This window comes from Ranitomeya imitator, chromosome 3 (assembly GCF_032444005.1).
Source record: "Ranitomeya imitator isolate aRanImi1 chromosome 3, aRanImi1.pri, whole genome shotgun sequence".
Taxonomy (NCBI): domain Eukaryota; kingdom Metazoa; phylum Chordata; class Amphibia; order Anura; family Dendrobatidae; genus Ranitomeya; species Ranitomeya imitator.
The window spans coordinates 2,101,701-2,124,728 of NC_091284.1; positions in this window are offsets into that span (position 1 = coordinate 2,101,701).

Here is a 23,028-nt window from a genome sequence, read left to right on the forward strand (position 1 = left end):
CACGGTGTAATACTGATAACACCCCTGTGTGAGGTAATAACACTGTATAATACTGATAACACCCCTGTGTGAGGTAATAACACTGTATACTACTGATAACACTCCCTGTGTGAGGTAATAACACGGTGTAATACTGATAACACCTCCTGTGTCAGGGAATAACACTGTATAATACTGATAACACCCCCTGTGTGAGGTAATAACACAGTATAATACTAATAACACCCCGTGTGAGGTAATAACACTGTATAATACTGATAACACACCCTGTGTGAGGTAATAACACGGTGTAATACCGATAACACCCCTGTAAGAGGTAATAACGCTGTATAATACTCATAACACCCCCTGTGTGATGTAATAACACTGTATAAAACTGATAACACCCCTGTGTAAGGTGATAACACTATAAAACTGATAACTTCCCCTGTGATGTAATAATACTGTATAAAACTGGTCTAGTCTCCCTCAAAAGACATGCGGTTCTTTGTTCCATTATAATAAGATATTGGGCCACCGATTTGGGCTAGGAAAATAAGTAGTATATATTGCTAACTTCCATCGGTAGATCTGTCAAACACTGTAAGCAATGAGTACAAAGTACGGATTTCTCCGGAACCGTGTGGAACAACTAGGATGAATTTGGTATCATTAGAAAGCCAATTTTAAAATAAGACGAATGATGTGTGTGCTGTGATTCTGACATGTTCTCAACCTAAGATATGAGAATTATAAGTTTTGTTGGTTAAAAGCTGTACATCTGAGGAGGGGAGGGCAATGGTAACTCAGCCCCTTTCGTGATGTCAAAAGCCTGCAGGTATAAGTGACTGCCAGTGAGCCCAATCTTGAATCTTGCCTGAGGAGCTGTTACAGCAGGTCTTGCTGATGAATTGGGACATTTGGGGCTCTGCCCACCAGCATGGTTGCCTGAAATGATCTGAGCACATGTAAGTGTTAATTTCTCATTTAATCCATGTTTATTTTATAATTGCTTTGTACATACGTTAAATTCTCTCACATTGTAACATCTTTATATGCCTTTTATAAACACTGCCTATTCTTTTATGGAGTAAAATATATAAACTACTAGCTTTGTTCTCCTGCTCTAAAACGTACCCCAAGTCCTCTGAAGTTGATTACGCTACTGAATTGGGCTGGCTTCGGACCCTTTTAATCAGAGCTGGTGTCAGCATACTTGTTCTGTGCATTTGGGAGTCGTTGTAGCGACGGCGGCGTTGATAATTATTGTTCCTGCCTGAGTGGGAGTAGTTATATCGCCCTCGCTGCAGCGTGCCCAATAGCCAGGACATAGCAGGCAGCCTTTCTGGCGACTAATTACCCTAGGTGCAGTACCTAGACTGACCTGAGAGTAAGGGGGGTGCCAGAGAGCTGCAAGTTCCAACGCGGAATTGGAAAAGCAGGATATACATAAATCCCTGCAGTTCATGATATTATAGTAGCAGTGGGATAACTAAAATAAGCCCCTGCGGTAAATTGATGGGTCAATAGCCTTTGTCTGTGTTTTCATCACATTGTAGCAGTGGAGGGATAACTAAGATAAGCCCCCCTGTACATGTGATAGCTGGGTGGTGGCCAACGGTCACCCCGATCCGTGACATTTTGGTGACAAAAACGGTGTGAATCGTGACACCTGTACATTTGAAACAACAAATATTCACTATATGCATTTGTATAATCTATATCCTGGTTGCTACATTCACTAACGTTCACCGCCCTTGCATTAACTCTTTACAATATAAAAGGGGAGAACCAGCGCTGCTTATGGTCAGAACGCAATACAAAAAGTGCACATGCACATATTCATTTCTAACTGTATATCAGAATGAGACATTTAGCAAACAATTGATCAATTCTTTGAGCCAACCGCCACGTCAAAGCATTTATCATAATGGGGCAGTCCTACTCTACGATTTTTATATTCGCTGTGCCAATACGGCCTCCTAAATGTGTTGGAAGCAAGACCACATTAATCCCACTTTACGTTTTTTATTCGCTGGGCCATTATGGCCTCCTAAATGTATTAAAAGCGGGATCATATTGAATGCAAACTTTACCTGTAGCATTTCATTTGATTGTGCACCTGTGTCCAAACCTGTCTCACCATCTGTGGTGCTGGTCAGGCAGTGTGGAGGTTGTACCTGAAATGTCTACAGGTCCTTCTCAAAAAATTAGCATATAGTGTTAAATTTCATTATTTACCATGATGTAATGATTACAATTAAACTTTCATATATTATAGATTCATTATCCACCAACTGAAATTTGTCAGGTCTTTTATTGTTTGGCATACAACTCCTGATAACCCAAAAAACCTGTCTCAATAAATTAGCATATTTCACCCATCCAATCAAATAAAAGTGTTTTTTAATAACAAACAAAAAAACCATCAAATAATAATGTTCAGTTATGCACTCAATACTTGGTCGGGAATCCTTTGGCAGAAATGACTGCTTCAATGCGGCGTGGCATGGAGGCAATCAGCCTGTGACACTGCTGAGATGTTATGGAGGCCCAGGATGCTTCAATAGCGGCCTTAAGCTCATCCAGAGTGTTGGGTCTTGCGTCTCTCAACTTTCTCTTCACAATATCCCACAGATTCTCTATGGGGTTCAGGTCAGGAGAGTTGGCAGGCCAATTGAGCACAGTAATACCATGGTCAGTAAACCATTTACCAGTGGTTTTGGCACTGTGAGCAGGTGCCAGGTCGTGCTGAAAAATGAAATCTTCATCTCCATAAAGCATTTCAGCCGATGGAAGCATGAAGTGCTCCAAAATCTCCTGATAGCTAGCTGCATTGACCCTGCCCTTGATGAAACACAGTGGACCAACACCAGCAGCTGACATGGCACCCCACACCATCACTGACTGTGGGTACTTGACACTGGACTTCAGGCATTTTGGCATTTCCTTCTCCCCAGTCTTCCTCCAGACTCTGGCACCTTGATTTCCGAATGACATGCAAAATTTGCTTTCATCAGAAAAAAGTACTTGGGACCACTTAGCAACAGTCCAGTGCTGCTTCTCTGTAGCTCAAAAGTGGCTTTACCTGGGGAATGCGGCACCTGTAGCCCATTTCCTGCACACGCCTGTGCACGGTGGCTCTGGATGTTTCCACACCAGACTCAGTCCACTGCTTCCTCAGGTTCCCCAAGGTCTGGAATCGGTCCTTCTCCACAATCTTCCTCAGGGTCCGGTCTCCTCTTCTCGTTGTACAGCGTTTTCTGCCACATTGTTTCCTTCCAACAGACTTACCATTGAGGTGCCTTGATACAGCACTCTGGGAACAGCCTATTTGTTGAGAAATTTCTTTCTGGGTCTTACCCTCTTGCTTGAGGGTGTCAATGATGGCCTTCTTGACATCTGTCAGGTCGCTAGTCTTACCCATGATGGGGGTTTTGAGTAATGAACCAGGCAGGGAGTTTATAAAAGCCTCAGGTATCTTTTGCATGTGTTTAGAGTTAATTAGTTGATTCAGAAGATTAGGGTAATAGGTCGTTTAGAGAACCTTTTCTTGATATGCTAATTTATTGAGACAGGTTTTTTGGGTTATCAGGAGTTGTATGCCAAAATCATCAGTATTAAAACAATAAAAGACCTGACAAATTTCAGTTGGTGGATAATGAATCTATAATATATGAAAGTTTAATTGTAATCATTACATTATGGTAAATAATGAAATTTAACACTATATGCTAATTTTTTGAGACGGACCTGTATGTCCAGACCTGGTCAACCTTTATCTGTGCTTGCCCTTTCTGGCGCCATGGGAGTGATTCAGAAATGCTTCAGGTACAGTTTGCATTTAATGTGGTCTAGCTTTTAATACATTTAGGAGTAGGACTGCCCCATTATGAGAATGCCTTGGCGTGGCGGGGTGGCTCAAAGAATTGATCAATTGTTTGCTAAATGTCTCATTTTGAAATACTTAGAAATCAATATGCGCATGTGCACTTTATGTATTGCGTTCTGACCATAAACAGCACTGGCTTCTCCCCTTTTTTATTTTTTATATTAACTATTTACACTCCGTCCATATCGGCCCCTCTGTCCTTTCCTCTATGTATAGCACTCACGCTCTGTTCACATTGCTAAACAGCGCAGATCCGCTCAGTCCCACCATCCAACTCAAGAGAAGTTCCCACAAATCACTTAACCATCTGCTCACTCTTTCTATCCTCCTAGTCGCAGGAGACATCTCTCCCAACCCCAGTCCCCCATGTTATAGCAAGTCAAACCTCCCACCTGCTACACTCAGAAACCCCTCTAACCTTATTAATATTCCCTGCAATGGCTTCTGTTTCTTTCAATTGTGCCCTTTGGAATTCTCTCTCAGTGTGTAAAACTCTCCTTCATCCTTGACTTCTTCCTTTCTACTTCTCTTAACCTTCTGTCTCTTACCGAAACCTGGATCCAGAAGTCAGACACCACCCTTGCTGCTCTTTCATATGGTGGACTACACTTTTCTCATACCCCAAGATCGGACAACAGAGCAGGTGGAGGCGTTGGTCTGCTCCTATCAACCAAATATACCTTCCAAGTTATCCCTCAAGTACCCTCACTTGTCTTCCCTTCTTTTGAGGTCCATGCAGTCAGACTCTACATCCCCTTCTCCATGCGAGTGGCAGTGGTGTATCGTCCTCCCGGCCCCTCTCATCAGTTCCTGGATCACTTTGCCACCTGGCTTCAAAACTTTCTCTATTGTGATATCCCCACCCTCATCATGTGTGATTTCGAAATCCCCATTTATTTTCCCCTCTCCCTATCTGCTCACCTTTTATCTCTAACCTCCTCTTTCGGTCTCTCACGGCATACTAACTCTCCAACTCATGAAGATGGAAACTCCCTCGACTTGGTCTTCTCCCAGCTTTGATCAGTGGATGATTTCACAAACTCCCCTCTCCAGCTCTATGACCACAACCTTCTTTCATTCGCTATCAAGAACTGCCATCCCGCTCAGATCACCCCCACTTTCCACACTTATAGAAACATTCAGGCCATTAACACCCAGAAACTTATGAAGAACCTGCAGTCCTCATTGGCCCCTATCTCCTCCCTCTCATGTCCTGATTCTGCACTGAAGCATTACAATGAAACCCTGCAAAGTGCCCTGGATGAAACTGCACCTCCTATACATAGAACAACTCGGCACCGATGGCAACAACCATGGCACACGCTGCAAACACGTTTCCTACAGCGGTGCTCCAGGTGCGCCGAACGTCTGTGGAGAAAATCTAATCTACCCGAAGATTTCATGTATTTTAAGTGTATGCTTAAAACATACAACACTGCCCTTTACCTCTCCAAACAAACCTATTTCAACACCCTCATCACCTCGCTGTCCAATAACCCTAAACGTCTCTTTGACATTTTTCATTCTCTACTCAACCCAAGAGTGCATCCCCCAACCACGGATCTCCATGCTGACGATCTGGCCAGTTATTTCAAAGAAAAAATTGACCATATCCGACAGGAAATTATCTCCTAATCCCCTCATACCATGCACTGTCCTACCTCTCCCACTGCATCTCGCTCACTCTCTGACTTTGAACTAGTCACAAAAGAAGATTTGTTCAGGCTCCTTTCATCTTCTCCCCCTACTACTTGCACTAGTGACCCCATTCCGTTACATCTCCAGTCCCTTTCCCCTGCTGTCACCTCTCACCTAACAAAAATATTCAACCTCTCTCTTCCGGTATCTTTCCCTCCCCATTTAAGCATGCCATCATACATTCATTACTTAAAAAAACCATCCCTAGAACAAAACTGTGCTGATAACTAAATCCCTAGTTAGACCGCACATGGAGTACTGTGTCCAGTTTTGGGCACCGGTGCTCAGGAAGGATATAATGGAACTAGAGAGAGTACAAAGGAGGGCAACAAAATTAATAAAGGGGATGGGAGAACTACAATACCCAGATAGATTAGCGAAATTAGGATTATTTTGTCTAGAAAAAAGACGACTGAGGGGCGATCTAATAACCATGTATAAGTATATAAGGGGACAATACAAATATCTCGCTGAGGATCTGTTTATACCAAGGAAGGTGACGGGCACAAGGGGGCATTCTTTGCGTCTGGAGGAGAGAAGGTTTTTCCACCAACATAGAAGAGGATTCTTTACTGTTAGGGCAGTGAGAATCTGGAATTGCTTGCCTGAGGAGGTGGTGATGGCGAACTCAGTCGAGGGGTTCAAGAGAGGCCTGGATGTCTTCCTGGAGCAGAACAATATTGTATCAACTATAGACCTGTCTCTAATCTTCCCTTCATCTCTAAACTCCTCGAATGCCTGGTCCACTCTCGTCTTATCCGCTATATCTTAGATAACTCTCTTCTCGACCCTCTTCATTGTGGTTTCCGCTTTTTACACTCTACTGAAACTGCCCTTATCGAAGTGATCTACTAACAGCTAAATCTAATGGTCACTGCTCCATGATAATTCCCTTGGATCTCCCCACAGCATTCGACACTGTGGATCATCAGCTCCTCACTATGCTACACTCCATCGGCCTCAAGGACACCGTTCTCTCCTGGTTCTCTTATCTCTCTGACGGCGCCTTCACTGTATCTTTTGCTGGCTCCTCCTCTCATCTTCCCCTTACTGTTGGGGTTCCTCAAGGATCAGTCCTAGGCCCCCTCCTTTTCTCTTTGTATACTGCCGCTATTGGACAAACAATCAGTAGATTTGGGTTCCAGTATCATCTCTATGCTGATGACACCCAATTATACGCTTCTGCACCTGATATCATGCCTGCCTTTTTAGAAAACACCAGTGATTGTCTTACCGCTGTCTCTAACATCATGTCCTCCCTCTATTTGAAACTGAACCTGTCAAAAACTGAACTCCTCATGTTTACTCCCTCTACTAACCTACCTTTGCCTGACATTGACATCTCCGTGTGTGGTTCCACCATTACTCCCAAGCAACATGCCGGCTGCCTTGGGGTCATACTTGATTCTGAGCTTTGATTCACCCCCCACATCCGATCACTGGCTCGCTCTTGTTATCTGCACCCCAAAAACATTTCTAGAATTCGACCTTTTCTTACTTTCGACTCTGCAAAAACTCTTAGTGTTTCTCTTATGGATTCTCGTCTAGACTATTGTAACTCTCTACTAATCGGCCTCCCTCTTACCAAACTTTCCCCACTCCAATCTGTCCTGAATGCTGCAGCCAGGATCATATTCCTCACCAATCGTTACACCGATGCCTCTACCCTGTGCTAGTCATTACACTGGTTACCCATCCACTCCAGAATCCAGTACAAACTTATTACCCTCACCCACAAAGCACTCCATGGCTCAGCACCACCCTACATCTCCTCCCTGGTCTCAGTCTACCACCCTACCCGTGCCCTCCACTGCTCAGCACCACCCTACATCTCATCTCTGGACTCAGCCTACTACCCTACCCGTGCCCTCCATGGCTCAGCACCACCCTACATCTCCTCCCTGGTCTCAGCCTACCACCCTACCCGTGCCCTCCACGGCTCAGCACCACCCTACATCTCCTCTCTGGACTCAGCCTACCACCCTACCCATGCTCTCCATTCTGCTAATGACCTGAGGTTAACATCCTCAGTAATCAGAACCTCCCACTCCTGTCTCCAAGACTTTTCACGTGCTGCGCCAATTCTTTGGAATGCAGTACCCAGGTTAATATTAATGCCCCCAATCCCAACAGTTTTAAGCATGTGAAATGATGTCATGATGCACTATAAAAGTCGCTGCCACCATTTTGGGTTCACTCTGCTGTGAATTCAGTTAGGGACAGGATGCTGTGTTCTGACTGAGGGACAGTTTTGAGATAGCGATTTGCTTCATTGTGCTTTACCCAGGCTAATTTAGCAACCGCTGTGTGAGAACCTTGTTTTTGCCTTGCAGCGCTGTTCACGGCTGTCTGCAAGGTGTCTGTGTGATGCAGCTCACTCTGTAGTCTGGTCTGCAGACACGGCTGGTTGTAGTCAGCTCAGGGTGCATCACTGCCTCATACCATTCCATTGTCTGTTTCTCAATTAGTGCAGCCTGCTGCACATTTTTTCAAGTTTATCCTATTAGTGGCTTTCCATCAATATCCTGCTAGATTGTGGAAAAACACTATATAGGATTACATAGAGGAGCTTGTTTTGGCCTTGCAGCGCCGTTCACGGCTGTCTGCACGGTCTCTGTGTGAGTGCAGCTCACGCTGTAGGCTGTTCTGCCGCCACAGCCGGTTGTAGTCAGCACAGGGTGCGTCACTGCCTCATATCGTTCCATTGTCCATTTCTCAATTTGGGCAGCTTGCTGCACATTTTTTCAAATTTATCATATTAGTGGCTTTCCATCCGTATCCTGCTAGATTGTGGAAAAACACTATATAGGATTACATAGAGGAGCTTTTTTTGGCCTTGCAGCGCCGTCTACGGCTGTCTGCACGGTCTCTGTGTGAGTGCAGCTCACTCTGTAGTCTGATCTGCGAAAAAAACAAAAAGTTTATAAAGTTCACCAAACACTCCACTTTACAGTTGTGTAGGCCACATTAGTTCATATTAAAGTCTAGTCCACACTTGATAAAATTAGTGTTCCTTATACCTGTTAGCAGCTGTTCAGGAATAAGCACACTAAGCCCTTAGTACTTTTTTGCCTATCTATCAGTCTACCAAGATGAAGAAGGCAGGGAGTAAGGCACGTGGGCGTGGAGGTGGAGCAGGGAGAGGACGTGTGGATTCTGTGCATGCTGGTGACTCATCTTCCCCCGCTTTTAGCAGGGAACAGTCCTTCATGCGCAGCTTTGTAGGAGCTCGCTGTACCCCGCTGCTGCGGCACGAACAAATTAAAACCGTTGTCGGATAGATGGCAGCTAACGCATCGACTTCAATTAGTGCCACATCCTCTCAGGCACAGAGCACTGAAGAGCACCCATCTGTCTCTTCACCACCTGCCAAATTCCAAATTACCCAGGCAGAGAGCCCAGGACAGGAGCCATCTCTACTTCTGTTCTCTGAATCTCTTGGCTTGGACAGAGGGGGCCAGCCAAGCAGCATTGGAGAAATGGAAGAAGAGGCAGTATGCAGTGAGGCCCAACAGCTTTGTCTCTCTGAATATGAAGAGACAGGCGGGCCAGTGCCTCCAGTCAGCACACTTCAGTGCGCATCTGATGATGAGACTCAGGTGCCACTTTCAGGTGTGTACTGTGCTGCCGAGACTACCCAGGAGAAGCAGTTGGTGGAAGAGGGTAGTGTAGATGATGAGCCAGGTGAGTGTTCCCGGGTTTCCCCGAAAACATCCTCTGTCGCTGCCTCAACAACTCCTCCGCCTGCTCTCTCCCGGGGACCTAAATCTTCACCCCAGTGTACCTGGTCCCATGTTTTAGACTGAGTCCTCTCCCCTAAGACATCAGGCAAGGGAAGTCCGGCTAAATCCTCTGCTTCAGGTGCACAGATGGCCACTACCTCTTCAGGGCGCTCCCGATAGGGCTTCAGTATATTCACGTGGAACATGCGGATAACCCTGGGGTCGTCACAATCGGCAACATTATAGGTGGTGTCGGCTATTTTCCCCACTACCTGGTAGGGCCCCTGCCATGCAGCTTGGAAATTGTTCTGCCTAGTGGGCTCTAACACCAGGACCTTTTGCCCTATTTCCAAGGTGCGCTCTCTGGCCCTCCGATCGTACCATACGCGCTGGCGCCGCTGGGCCACCTGCATGTTCCCACGTACAGCCTGGGTCAGCTCCTGTAGGCGGTCCCAGAATTCCAGCACATAGGGTACAATAGGTACCCCTTCTATGATGCCCTCCTGTTATGGCTGGCAATCAGGCAACACAGCGTGCAGTAATCAGCGCACATACAGAGATCTGGCAATAACCAAAAACAATAGGACGAGCTCTGAGACGTGGAATCTCTGTAGACTGCAGTGCCTGATCTATCCTCACACAACTATAAGCAGCAGTGGATTGCGCCTATCACTACCTATGCAACTCGGCACTGCCTGAGGAGCTGACTAGCCTGAAGATAGAAATACAAGCCTGACTTACCTCAGAGAAATACCCCAAAGGAATAGGCAGCCCCCCACATATAATGACTGTTAGCAAGATGAAAAGACAAACGTAGGAATGAAATAGATTCAGCAAAGTGAGGCCCGATATTCTAGACAGAGCGAGGATAGCAAAGAGAACTATGCAGTCTACAAAAAACCCTAAAACGAAAACCACGCAAAGGGGCAAAAAGACCCACCGTGCCGAACTAACAGCACGGCGGTGCACCCCTTTGCTTCTCAGAGCTTCCAGCAAAAGTTAATAGCAAGCTGGACAGAAAAAACAGAAAACAAACTAGAAGCACTTATCTAGCAGAGCAGCAGGCCAAGGAAAGATGCAGTAGCTCAGATCCAACACTGGAACATTGACAAGGAGCAAGGAAGACAGACTCAGGTGGAGCTAAATAGCAAGGCAGCCAACGAGCTCACCAAAACACCTGAGGGAGGAAGCCCAGAGACTGCAATACCACTTGTGACCACAGAAGTGAATTCAGCCACAGAATTCACAACAGTACCCCCCCTTGAGGAGGGGTCACCGAACCCTCACCAGAACCCCCAGGCCGACCAGGATGAGCCACATGAAAGGCACGAACAAGATCTGGGGCATGGACATCAGAGGCAAAAACCCAGGAATTATCTTCCTGAGCATAACCCTTCCATTTGACCAGATACTGGAGTTTCCGTCTAGAGACACGAGAATCCAAAATCTTCTCCACAATATACTCCAATTCCCCCTCCACCAAAACAGGGGCAGGAGGCTCCACAGATGGAACCATAGGTGCCACGTATCTCCTCAACAACGACCTATGGAATACATTATGTATGGAAAAGGAGTCTGGGAGGATCAGACGAAAAGACACCGGATTGAGAATCTCAGAAATCCTATACGGACCAATAAAACGAGGTTTAAATTTAGGAGAGGAAACCTTCATAGGAATATGACGAGAAGATAACCAAACCAGATCCCCAACACGAAGTCGGGGTCCCACACGGCGTCTGCGATTAGCGAAAAGCTGAGCCTTCTCCTGGGACAAGGTCAAATTGTCCACTACCTGAGTCCAGATCTGCTGCAACCTGTCCACCACAGAATCCACACCAGGACAGTCCGAAGACTCAACCTGTCCTGAAGAGAAACGAGGATGGAACCCAGAATTGCAGAAAAATGGAGAGACCAAGGTAGCCGAGCTGGCCCGATTATTAAGGGCGAACTCAGCCAACGGCAAAAATGACACCCAATCATCCTGGTCAGCGGAAACAAAACATCTCAGATATGTTTCCAAGGTCTGATTGGTTCGTTCGGTCTGGCCATTAGTCTGAGGATGGAAGGCCGAGGAGAAAGATAGGTCAATGCCCATCCTACCACAAAAGGCTCGCCAGAACCTCGAGACAAACTGGGAACCTCTGTCAGAAACAATATTCTCAGGAATGCCATGTAAACGAACCACATGCTGGAAGAACAAAGGCACCAAATCAGAGGAGGAAGGCAATTTAACCAAAGGCACCAGATGGACCATTTTAGAAAAGCGATCACAGACCACCCAAATGACCGACATTTTTTGAGAAACGGGAAGGTCAGAAATGAAATCCATCGAAATATGTGTCCAAGGCCTCTTCGGGACCGGCAAGGGCAAAAGCAACCCACTGGCACGTGAACAGCAGGGCTTAGCCCTAGCACAAATTCCACAGGACTGCACAAAAGCACGCACATCCCGCGACAGAGATGGCCACCAGAAGGATCTAGCAACCAACTCCCTGGTACCAAAGATTCCTGGATGACCGGCCAGCACCGAACAATGAAGTTCAGAGATAACTTTACTAGTCCACCTATCAGGGACGAACAGTTTCTCGGCCGGACAACGATCAGGTTTATTAGCCTGAAATTTCTGCAACACTCTCCGCAAATCAGGGGAGATGGCAGACACAATGACTCCTTCCTTGAGGATACTCGCCGGCTCAGATAACCCCGGAGAGTCGGGCACAAAACTCCTAGACAGAGCATCCGCCTTCACATTTTTAGAGCCCGGAAGGTATGAAATCACAAAATCAAAACGAGCAAAAAATAACGACCAACGGGCCTGTCTAGGATTCAGGCGCTTGGCAGACTCAAGATAAGTAAGGTTCTTATGATCAGTCAAAACCACCACGCGATGCTTAGCACCCTCAAGCCAATGACGCCACTCCTCGAATGCCCACTTCATGGCCAGCAACTCTCGGTTGCCCACATCATAATTACGCTCAGCAGCAGAAAATTTCCTGGAAAAGAAAGCACATGGTTTGAACACTGAGCAACCAGAACCTCTCTGTGACAAAACCGCCCCTGCACCAATCTCAGAAGCATCAACCTCGACCTGGAACGGAAGAGAAACATCAGGTTGACACAACACAGGGGCACAGCAAAAACGACGCTTCAACTCCTGAAAAGCTTCCACGGCAGCAGAAGACCAATTAACCAAATCAGCACCCTTCTTGGTCAAATCGGTCAATGGTCTGGCAATGCTAGAAAAATTACAGATGAAGCGACGATAAAAATTAGCAAAGCCCAGGAATTTCTGCAGACTTTTTAGAGATGTCGGCTGAGTCCAATCCTGGATGGCCTGAACCTTAACCGGATCCATCTCGATAGTAGAAGGGGAAAAGATGAACCCCAAAAATGAAACTTTCTGCACACCGAAGAGACACTTTGATCCCTTCACGAACAAGGAATTAGCACGCAGTACCTGGAAAACCATTCTGACTTGCTTCACATGAGACTCCCAATCATCTGAGAAGATCAAAATGTCATCCAAGTAAACAATCAAGAATTTATCCAGATACTCACGGAAAATGTCATGCATAAAAGACTGAAAAACAGATGGAGCATTGGCAAGTCCGAACGGCATCACCAGATACTCAAAATGACCCTCGGGCGTATTAAATGCCGTTTTCCATTCATCTCCCTGCCTGATTCTCACCAGATTATACGCACCACGAAGATCAATCTTAGTAAACCAACTAGCCCCCTTAATCCGAGCAAACAAGTCAGAAATCAATGGCAAGGGATACTGAAACTTAACAGTGATCTTATTAAGAAGGCGGTAATCAATACACGGTCTTAGCGAACCATCCTTCTTGGCTACAAAAAAGAACCCTGCTCCCAATGGTGACGACGATGGGCGAATATGTCCCTTCTCCAGGGACTCCTTCACATAACTGCGCATAGCGGTGTGTTCAGGTACGGACAAATTAAATAAACGACCCTTAGGGAATTTACTACCAGGAATCAAATCGATAGCACAATCACAATTCCTATGCGGAGGTAGGGCATCAGACTTGGACTCTTCAAATACATCCTGAAAGTCCGACAAGAACTCTGGGATGTCAGAAGGAATGGATGACGAAATAGACAAAAATGGAACATCACCATGTACTCCCTGACAACCCCAGCTGGTTACCGACATAGAGTTCCAATCCAATACTGGATTATGGGTTTGTAGCCATGGCAACCCCAACACGACCACATCATGCAAATTATGCAGTACCAGAAAGCGAATAACTTCCTGATGTGCAGGAGCAATGCACATGGTCACCTGGGCCCAGTACTGAGGCTTATTCTTGGCCAAAGGTGTAGCATCAATTCCTCTCAACGGAATAGGACACCGCAAAGGCTCCAAGAAAAATCCACAACGTTTAGCATAATCCAAATCCATCAGATTCAGGGCAGCGCCTGAATCCACAAACGCCATGACAGAATACGATGACAAAGAGCACATTAAGGTAATGGACAAAAGGAATTTGGACTGTACAGTACCAATAACGGCAGAGCTATCGAACCGCCTAATGCGTTTAGGACAATTAGAAATAGCATGAGTAGAATCACCACAATAGAAACACAGTCTGTTCAGACGTCTGTGTTCTTGCCGTTCTACTTTAGTCATAGTCCTGTCGCACTGCATAGGCTCAGGTTTACTCTCAGACAATACCGCCAGATGGTGCACAGATTTACGCTCGCGCAAGCGACGACCGATCTGAATGGCCAAGGACATAGACTCATTCAAACCAGCAGGCATAGGAAATCCCACCATTACATCCTTAAGAGCTTCAGAGAGACCCTTTCTGAACAAAGCCGCTAGTGCAGATTCATTCCACAGAGTGAGTACTGACCACTTCCTAAATTTCTGACAATATACTTCTACATCATCCTGACCCTGGCATAAAGCCAGCAGATTTTTCTCAGCCTGATCCACTGAATTAGGCTCATCGTAAAGCAATCCCAGCGCCTGGAAAAATGCATCAACATTACTCAATGCAGAATCTCCTGGTGCAAGAGAAAACGCCCAGTCCTGTGGGTCGCCGCGCAAAAAAGAAATAATAATCAAAACCTGTTGAATAGGATTACCAGAAGAATGAGGTTTCAAGGCCAAAAATAGCTTACAATTATTTCTGAAGCTCAGGAATTTAGTTCTGTCACCAAAAAACAAATCAGGAATCGGAATTCTTGGTTCTAGCATCGATTTCTGATCAATAGTATCTTGAATCTTTTGTACATTTACAACGAGATTATCCATTGAGGAGCACAGAGCCTGAATATCCATGTCCACAGCTGTGTCCTGAAGCACTCTAATGTCTAGGGGGAAAAAAAGACTGAAGACAGAGCTAAGAAAAAAAAAGTGCTGTCAGGATTTCTTTTTTCCCTCTATTGGGAATCATTGGTGTGGCTCCTTGTACTGTTATGGCTGGCAATCAGGCAACACAGCGTGCAGTAATCAGCGCACATACAGAGATCTGGCAATAACCAAAAACAATAGGACGAGCTCTGAGACGTGGAATCTCTGTAGACTGCAGTACCTGATCTATCCTCACACAACTATAAGCAGCAGTGGATTGCGCCTATCACTACCTATGCAACTCGGCACTGCCTGAGGAGCTGACTAGCCTGAAGATAGAAATACAAGCCTGACTTACCTCAGAGAAATACCCCAAAGGAATAGGCAGCCCCCCACATATAATGACTGTTAGCAAGATGAAAAGACAAACGTAGGAATGAAATAGATTCAGCAAAGTGAGGCCCGATATTCTAGACAGAGCGAGGATAGCAAAGAGAACTATGCAGTCTACAAAAAACCCTAAAACGAAAACCACGCAAAGGGGCAAAAAGACCCACCGTGCCGAACTAACAGCACGGCGGTGCACCCCTTTGCTTCTCAGAGCTTCCAGCAAAAGTTAATAGCAAGCTGGACAGAAAAAACAGAAAACAAACTAGAAGCACTTATCTAGCAGAGCAGCAGGCCAAGGAAAGATGCAGTAGCTCAGATCCAACACTGGAACATTGACAAGGAGCAAAGAAGACAGACTCAGGTGGAGCTAAATAGCAAGGCAGCCAACGAGCTCACCAAAACACCTGAGGGAGGAAGCCCAGAGACTGCAATACCACTTGTGACCACAGAAGTGAATTCAGCCACAGAATTCACAACACCCTCCCCTTCCAGTGTTCTAGCACTAAGTCTAGGGGTCCCCTTACCCGTCTCCCGTATACCAGTTCGAATGGGGAGAACCCTGTGGATTCTTGGGGCACCTCTCGATAGGCAAACAGGAGGTGAGGTAAGAATTTCTCCCTGCCCTGTAGGTCCTGGTAAAAGTCCCAATGAGTTGTTTTAACGTCCCGTTAAAGCGTTCACACAACCCATTGGTTTGCGGGTGGTACGGGGTGCTTCTAATGGACTTTACGCTGCACAGCTTCCACAGTTGGTTGGTCACCTCTGCTGTAAACTGGGTACCCTGGTCTGAGATAATCTCCCGGGGAAATCCAACCCGTGAGAAAACCTGGAGAAGGGCAGCCGCCACTGTCTCTGCCAGTATGTTAGGTAACGCAACCGCCTCTGGATACCGTGTGGCATAATCTACCACTGTCAATATATACCTTTTCCCTGACAGACTGGGTTTGGCTAATGGGCCTATCAGATCGACCGCTACTCGGCTAAATGGTTCCTCCACAATGGGGAGGTGGTGTAATTTGGCCTTGCATCGATCTCCCCTCTTGCCAATGCGCTGGCAACTGTCACAGGTCTGGCAGTATTGACGAACATCATAGGTTACCCCCGGCCAAAAGAGGTTTTGTGTCAGACGATGCCTGGTGCGACTGACGCCGAAGTGCCCGGCCAAGGGTATGTCATGAGAGATTCGCAGTAACTCCTGCCTATACTTCTTGGGAACTACCAGCTGTCGTTTTATAGTGGGGCTCGTCCCTGTGTGGTGCTGCTCTGTGATTCGGTAGGAGTCCCTGCTTCCATACAAACTGTTCCCCTTCCAGTACCCCTCTCCCCTCCTGTGCCTTCCCACGATATCCCTCCAATGAAGGATCCTCAAGTAACTCCCTCTTAAATTCATCTGGGGTGGCCCAAGAAATGTGTCTGGCTATGGGAATACGTGTAGGGCTGGGATGTCTTACCTGGGCCTCCTCTGAGTGTGATTCCGCCTCCGCAGCTCGAGCTTGTCTCCGGGTGGTCACAGGATATGTCTCAGTCAGAGGGGCAACCGAGAAGGCAGACAACATGGGCCCCAAGTCATTTCCCAGCAAAATGTCTGCAGGCAAATCCTCCATCAAGCCGACCTCAACAAGGCCATCCCCAACTCCCCAGTTCAGGTGAATCCTGGCAGTGGGCAGTCGATGTATGGCTCCCCCTGCTACACGGACTGCCGCTGTCCGGTCTCTTGGTCCCGGACGAGATGAGGCTTCACAAGGGTCAAAGTTGCTCCGGAATCTCTTAGTCCCTGCATGCGTTTCCCATTAACCCACACGGCCTGTCGATGCTGTTGTCGATTATCTGCCCGGGCTGCCTGCACGGGGTCTACTTCATGCAGCACTTCCTCCATATCTTCCACCCCTTGGTTAGTTGTAGCCCCCAATGCCGGGTCAGCTTCGCCTTGGTAGCAGTGTACAGCGGCCCGGCGGAAGGTAGCTGTTCCCGCCTTTGGCCACTGGGTATGCTGAGTCCGGTTGGGACATTGTCTTTGCAGGTGGCTCAGCTGACGGCAGGTGTGGCATCGCGCCCCAGGGGAACTGTGGTAGGCCGGGTTTCTAGCTGGTCCCCCTACAATCTTCAGTGGTTTGGGGCCCTCCAGGTCCATGGGCGGACCCCTAGTGACCATCTTTGATCCGGACAACTGAGGCCTCCTGGCGTCATGATGTTCATCGGCCAGACGAGCGGCTTCCTCAAGAGTCATTGGCCACCTGTCCTGAAGCCATTCCTGTGTCTCGGGGTTTAGTCCATTAAAGAATCGTTCTAACAAGAAGAGCTGGAGGACGTCCTCCTTAGTGGTTGCTTGGCTCCCTTGTACCCACTGTAGCAGTGACCGCCGTAATTTACAGGCCCATTCAGCGTGGGTATCGGTTACTCGTTTTATAAGTCCGTGGAACTTTTGGCGGTATGCCTCTGGTGTCAGCGCATACCGGGCCAAGATCACTTCTTTGATCCGCTCATAGTCCATACAGTCCTCATCAGGTACCATGCGATTGGCGTCCGCTGCCCGGCCTGTCAGCTTGCTGGCCAGAATCTGAACCTGTTCCTCCGGCTTCACTTGATGAAGGGCACACTGCCGCTCAAAGTCCTGCAGAAAGCCATCAATGTCTTCCTCTGCCTCCCCCAACTGTCGGAAGGCATTATACTGGATCTTTTTGTGGCTTACTGTTGAAGGTACCTGGGCGGAAGCCAGAGCTCCCCCTGCTCGCTGACTCTCCTCTCTCCGCTTTGCCATCTCCATCTTGGCTAGCTCTATCCTGGTCCACTCAGCCATCTTTTCCTTCAGATCAGTACGCACATCAGCCATCACCTCTCGTATGATCTCTACTGCAGGGTTTGGGCCATAGAACGCCAGTCTGTTCTTTACCTCCCTCTGGAATTCAGTCTCCTCCATGTTCACATTGGGGGGTGCTGCACTGTCGTGTTCCATGATGGCTGCTATCAAATCCGCTTTTGTTTTGTTGCTGGCGATTAACCCTCGGGCTTCCACCAGATCTTTTAATGTAGTCCTCTTTAACTTCTGGTAGTTGTCTTCCATTCATTTCTTTCCTCCTGTAGAAGGGGTATCAGATCCCACTGCTGCCACCAGTGTAACGGGGTCTACCAAGCTGGGGTACCTCTTTCAGTACCACCCCGTGTTTCAGGAGGTCCACTCTGCTTTTGCTGGATTCTGAATGAAGGACGCTGGCTGGAATTCCTTGGTTACGTGAGAGCATAAAAAAGCTGACTGCTACCCCACGTATTTCCAGTCTAAAAGAACACCCTTTATTTACAGCACACAGAATATATAACACAGATACACAGGGCAGGCCAATAGAAAAAGCAGGCCAGACATACATTACAATAGTCACAGCCTGCTGATATTTACTGTGGGAATTACAAAAGTGGGGGAGGACAGAAGGGGGATATCTTGTCCTCTCTGCCCAGGGGCGCAGCCTGTGGACTGATGCATTTCACATGGAACCTATTATACATAATATATACTGCATAACATATTCTTGGTGCTGGGGGTTCTGTAACAATGAGGTTCTTGACCCATCATGGCGTGAGGTACAGGAAGGTGGTGGGAGCAGCTCTGAGGAAGAGATTCCCCAAACGGCTGAAAGAATGAGAGGGAGGGGGAAGACTGCGGTGCCTGTAGCCTCCACTTCGGCACCCATTAGGAGCATGCCTCTTGCAAAAGCCAAAACGGGCGCTCCCAAGACTTGCAGTGCCTGGTCCTTTTTTGACACAGTTACAGATGACATTTGCTTAGTCAAATGCAAGGTGTGGCATCAGAAAGTCAAAAGAGGGATAAGTGTCAGCAACCTCAATACCGCAAATATGTGGAAACATGTGCGGACCAAGCACGTGGTGGAGTTACAAAAACACACTGAAGACCTAGGCCAACCTACAGCGGCACCTACCACCTCTTCAGCTCGTGTTGTTGCCTCTTCCTCCAGCTCACACACAGCTGGTTCGGCTTCCTCACAGGATCGCCATGGCAGAACCTCTGGCACTGTTGTCCAGAGACCCAGTGTAATTCCACCCACAGCACCACATTCCCAGTCATCCTCACACTCCCAGCCCAGTCTACAGCCATCGGTAGCAAAGGCATGGGAGAAAAGGTGGCCATTCTCGGCAAACCACCCCCGAGCACAGGCTCTGAATGCTGGCATTGCAAAACTACTGTCCCTTGAAATGCTGTCATTCAGGCTGGTAGAGACTGACACCTTCCGTAACTTGATGGCATTGGCAGTCCCACAATACAATGTGCCCAGCCACTTTTATTTCAGCAGGCAAGCCGTCCCTGCCCTGCAAAAGCATGTGGAGGGAAACATTAAACATGCACTACTAAACGCCGTTAGTAGCAAGGTCCACCTCACCACCGATTCGTGGACCAGTCAGCAAGAACAGGGGCGATACCTGCTCACTGCCCATTGGGTAAATGTTGTGAAGCCGGGTACAGCTCGTGCGAGTGGCGCTGGACCTGTTCTGCCAACTCCAAGGATTGCAGGAATCCATTCTGTACACATTGACTCCTCCTCATATTCAAGTTCCTCTAAATCAGCGCTGCAGAAGCCATCACAGTCCACCTCCACATGGACCCGTGAACGTTTACCTGTTACGACCGATATGAGCACAGCCGTGGCAAAACGTCAAAAGGCCGTATTGAAATTAATTTATTTGGGGAATCGAAGCCACACAGCGCAGGAGTTCTGGAATGCCATCAAGCAGGAGAGCAACGTGTGGTTTGTGCCAGCGAATCTCCAGCCAGGCATGGTAGTGTGTGACAATGGCCGAAATCTGGTGGCAGCTCTGGCCCTAGGCAACCTCACTCACATCCCATGTCTGGCACATGTAACATACATAGTAACATAGTAAGGCCGAAAAAAGACATTTGTCCATCCAGTTCAGCCTATATTCCATTATAATAAATCCCCAGATCTACGTCCTTCTACAGAACCTAATAATTGTATGATACAATATTGTTCTGCTCCAGGAAGACATCCAGGCCTCTCTTGAACCCCTCGACTGAGTTCGCCATCACCACCTCCTCAGGCAAGCAATTCCAGATTCTCACTGCCCTAACAGTAAAGAATCCTCTTCTATGTTGGTGGCAAAACCTTCTCTCCTCCAGACGCAAAGAATGCCCCCTTGTGCCCGTCACCTTCCTTGGTATAAACAGATCCTCAGCGAGATATTTGTATTGTCCCCTTATATACTTATACATGGTTATTAGATCGCCCCTCAGTCGTCTTTTTTCTAGACTAAATAATCCTAATTTCGCTAATCTATCTGGGTATTGTAGTTCTCCCATCCCCTTTATTAATTTTGTTGCCCTCCTTTGTACTCTCTCTAGTTCCATTATATCCTTCCTGAGCACCGGTGCCCAAAACTGGACACAGTACTCCATGTGCGGTCTAACTAGGGATTTGTACAGAGGCAGTATAATGCTCTCATCATGTGTATCCAGACCTCTTTTAATGCACCCCATGATCCTGTTTGCCTTGGCAGCTGCTGCCTGGCACTGGCTGCTCCAGGTAAGTTTATCATTAACTAGGATCCCCAAGTCCTTCTCCCTGTCAGATTTACCCAGTGGTTTCCCGTTCAGTGTGTAATGGTGATATTGATTCCTTCTTCCCATGTGTATAACCTTACATTTATCATTGTTAAACCTCATCTGCCACCTTTCAGCCCAAGTTTCCAACTTATCCAGATCCATCTGTAGCAGAATACTATCTTCTCTTGTATTAACCTTTACATAGTTTTGTATCATCTGCAAATATCGATATTTTACTGTGTAAACCTTCTACCAGATCATTAATGAATATGTTGAAGAGAACAGGTCCCAATACTGACCCCTGCGGTACCCCACTGGTCACAGCGACCCAGTTAGAGACTATACCATTTATAACCACCCTCTGCTTTCTATCACTAAGCCAGTTACTAACCCATTTACACACATTTTCCCCCAGACCAAGCATTCTCATTTTGTGTACCAACCTCTTGTGCGGCACGGTATCAAACGCTTTGGAAAAATCGAGATATACCACGTCCAATGACTCACCGTGGTCCAGCCTATAGCTTACCTCTTCATAAAAACTGATTAGATTGGTTTGACAGGAGCGATTTCTCATAAACCCATGCTGATATGGAGTTAAACAGTTATTCTCATTGAGATAATCCAGAATAACATCCCTCAGAAACCCTTCAAATATTTTACCAACAATAGAGGTTAGACTTACTGGCCTATAATTTCCAGGTTCACTTTTAGAGCCCTTTTTGAATATTGGCACCACATTTGCTATGCGCCAGTCCTGCGGAACAGACCCTGTCGCTATAGAGTCACTAAAAATAAGAAATAATGGTTTATCTATTACATTACTTAGTTCTCTTAGTACTCGTGGGTGTATGCCATCCGGACCCGGAGATTTATCTATTTTAATCTTATTTAGCCGGTTTCGCACCTCTTCTTGGCTCAACTTGGTTGTGCAGAGTTTTTTGAGGGACTACCTGGATCTTGATGCACTGCTGCACAAGGTCCGCCTAGAGTGCGCTCACTTGCGGCGTTCCAGCATGGCAAGATCGCGCATTGCAGCTCTGTAGCGCCGATTCCGCCTTCCGGAACATCGCATATGTGAAATACCCACCAGGTGGAATTCAACGTTGCATATGTTGGAGCGGTTGTGTGAGCAGCAGCCAGCAGTAATGGAGTACCAGCTGCATCAGGTGCAAAGCAGTCGCACTGCGCGCCGTTCAGACTTCACAACCACTGAGTGGGCCACTATGAAGGACGTCTGCCAGGTTTTGCGTGCCTTTGATGATTCCACGCGGATGGCGAGTGCAGATGATGCATTGGTAAGCATGACTACCTTATCTGCCTGCTTGAAAGAACACTGCAAGCGCTAAGGGATGATGTTGTGGAAGAGGTGGAGGATGAGGGGTCACAAATTCCATCTGCTTCTGGACAGTCAGCGCAACGTGGTTCCTCACAAAGGCCTAGGCAGGGGACACTTTGTGAGGAGGATGAGGAGTCAATGGAGGAGGAAGACATCTGTCCAGAGGAGGGAGTTACACAATTCTCCAGTAGTCAGTGTGTAGAGCGAGGGTGGGGTGATGCTGAGCAGGCAGAGATCACGCCTCAAGCAGGGGACAGCGTTTCTTGGCCAGTTGGCAGTCTGCAGCACATGGTTGATTTCATGCTGCAGTGCCTGAGAAACGACCGCTGCATCGCCCACATTCTCAACACGGCTGATTATTGGGTGTACACCCTCCTAGATCCTCGCTATTGGGACAACTTTCAAAGCCTCATTACACCGTTGAACTGGGAGTGTAAAATGCGGGAGTACCACGACACACTGGTGCAGTCCATCATCTTCTCCAGTCCGATCGAGAGTAGTGCTGCTAGTGCTTTACAAAGCAGCTCAGTGCGTCGACGGCTCTTCCCCCTTCAAGTTTTGGGTCTCTAAGCTGGATACATTGCCAGAGCTTAGCCAGTATGCATTGGAGGTGCTGGCTTGCCCTGCTGCTAGTGTATTATCGGAACGCGTCTTTAGGACCGCAGGTGGTGTACTAACAGACCGTCGCATGCGACTATCCTCCGATAACGTTGACCGGCTTACTTTTCTGAAAATGAACAAGGCCTGGATCTCACATAAATTTGCCACTCCTCTTCCAGATTAAATAATTGGTTGGCTACAGTATTCAGGTCTCCTGTTGTGTTTATGTTTCTACCACCTGAACTGTAATCCCTGGGCTCCAACACTGCCAGTTGCTGCTCAGAAGTGCCATCTGCACAGTCAACACATGACCCAGTGTTATTGGGTTTCAGTAACGTCAGCTGATCCCCAGCTGTGTATCCAGAAATGTGTCCTGCTACCTCCACACTGACACTACAACAGAACTTAAAGGGAACCTGTCCCCCCCCCCCATGACAACCAGGATGAAAAAAATTTCCACACAGTTATAGATGGCATTGGTGACTGGTTTCCTGGACTTTTGAAAGGTGGCAATTACTT